Here is a 2657-nt window from a genome sequence, read left to right as displayed (position 1 = left end):
GAAAGAGCTTGAAGACATGTACTATTGCAAATTAATCACTGAGAGAAAGACTGAGGCATCATTGACAATATCAAGCAGTCTAACACATGTAATTGGAGTTCCCGAAGGAGAGGAAGGGTTCGAAAAATATTTGAAGAATTAATGGCCAAATAGTTTCCAAGTTTGATGAACACCATATACCAGATCAAAGAGATTTTAGCCAGCGAAAGCAAGATAAACACAAAGAAAGCAAAATTATTGAAAACAAGTGATGAAGAGAAAATCTTGGAAGCAGTTGGAGAAAAGGACACATTACTACAGAAGAAAACCATGGGTTTTCATAAGAAACTATGCCAACCAAAAGACAATGGAATGACATTTTTAAAGTTCTGAAAGAAACTCAACCTAAAATTTTATAGCCAGTAAAAATATCTTTTAATAATAAAAGTAAATAAAGACATCATACCACAAAATCTGAGGATCCATTACTAACACAAATGCACTGCAAGTAATGTTAACATTTTTTAGGCAGAAGGAAAATGATATCATATGGAAACTCATTTCTACACAAAGGAATAAAGTGATTTAGAATGATTAATATATGGATAAATATGGACTGTCATTTTGAGAGTCTTCAGAAATTTTTTCTTGGTAAAATCTCAAAGTGATGACAATAAAATTCAAATGACTGTTTTAGTTTAAAGGTTTGATGTTTCTGTGTGGATGTCTAAAATAAAGATGCCCTTCTTTGTCTCATATTCTTTCAGGGCTGTTAGGTAAATATATTCATTTGGTCCTGACTATTTGCTGATGTTGAACTGCTTTTCCTTGAAATTCCAAAAAGAAGTTGATTGGCCCACTCCCTAAAGGACAGGACCAGAATTGAAATTTAGGTTTGTTTGGAGCTAAAGACATTTTGATCAGAAAAATGACAGAATATATAATTTCCCAGAGAAAATTCTGATGAAATAATTATCTACTATGCTTCTGGTAAAGTCTTTTTCATGCAATTAAAATCTCTTTGAAATAATTTTTTTTAACAAGAGGATTCCAAGAATTTTGTTTGCTTCCTTATTTATTTAGGCCCTATCTAGTGCCAAAAAAGGAGGTATGTTTTAGAAGTAAGTTTTAAGGAAAAACTGATGATGATGATATAAGTTTATAATTCCTATCTATAATGACAAAACTCAAAGAGCTTTAAAAAACCAAAGTGTTTTTCTGTTTATTTATTTATTTATTTAGAGACAGAATCTCACTCTGTCTCCCAGGCTGGAGTGCCATGGCATGCTCTCAGCTCACTGCAACCTCCACCTCCTGGGTTCAAGCGATTCTCATGCCTCAGCTACCCAAGTAGCTGGGATTACAGACGTGTGCCACCAAGCTCGGCTAGTTTTTGTATTTTTAGTGGAAACGGGGTTTCACCATGTTGGCCAGACTGGTCTTGAACGCCTGACCTCAAGTGATCCACCTGCCTCGGCCTCCCAAAGTGCTGGGATTACAGGCATGGGCCACCACACCAGGCCAAAAGCCCTAAGTTTTCAAATAATGTATTCAGTGGTAAAATCTGACCTGAATTAACATGAGACTATTTGTTATATAGTATATACTATACTTTGTGTGAACATTCATGTGTTTCAATGCAGACATTTCAATGTGTTTGATTTTGGGGTGCTAGAGATACTATGCATACTGTTTCAAAATCCAAAAAATTCTGAATCCCAAAAATACATCTGACTCCAAAGGTTTAAGAGAAGGGTTTGGGGACCTACAATATAATTAATATTTACTGAGAACTTACAATGTTCCAGGAGCTATTCTAAGTACTTTATATTTGTTAACTTGTTCAATTTAATAAGCACAACTGTGGTGTTTCTAAAAGATGCAATCCAAGAGAGCTTGAAAAATAATAAAAGGAAACAAATATTTAGTGTACATCCAGCTGTTGACTAATTTTGATCTCTCGTCCCATGTTACCTGGCAGAACCCAAATCTCAGGGGTCCACCTTCAGAAAAGATGTGCTTCAAGTGTCCCTGTTGCAGGTAGGGAAAAGTTTCAAAATCGTTAATCTTCCTTGTGAGGAGGGTTATGCATATATATTCATTAACTGATGCTTAGAGCGAAAGAAAATAATTCTTTTTATGCTACGTCTTATTTTTCTTGATACTACCAAGTTGTGAAAAATAACTGTGAAAGGAAAAAAATGAAGTAAAAGAGAATGAACATCTAAATTACATTTCTATTTATAATGAAGTCATTAGACAAATTATAGTTCTGACCACTTATTTCTTGAACAGCAAATATATACTGGGATTACAAAAAACACTTATAGAAAATAAAACTTATCTGAGGAGAGGATTTTACTTTTCCACAGAGTGGGGGATAAATAATGTAATGGTTTCTAAGGATGAATGACTAAGGAAAGAAACTAAATTTAATTAATACTTTAATCCCTTTCTTTAGTTATCTACTTCCTGATGCACAGAACTAAATCAAATCAATGGGAAATTGATTTTCATGCTAGGCATGAATAGTAAAATATCACTAGTTAACTTAATATCCCATAATACTTACTATGCCCCCATTATGTAGAAAATGAAAACTAAACAGACCTCAATTAGATGACTTTCATTATATTACACTGATTACAAGCTTACCAGCTTGACTTCTACAAACCACA

This window comes from Pan paniscus, chromosome 10 (genome assembly GCF_029289425.2).
Source record: "Pan paniscus chromosome 10, NHGRI_mPanPan1-v2.0_pri, whole genome shotgun sequence".
Taxonomy (NCBI): domain Eukaryota; kingdom Metazoa; phylum Chordata; class Mammalia; order Primates; family Hominidae; genus Pan; species Pan paniscus.
Note: the sequence above shows the minus strand (reverse complement) of the source record.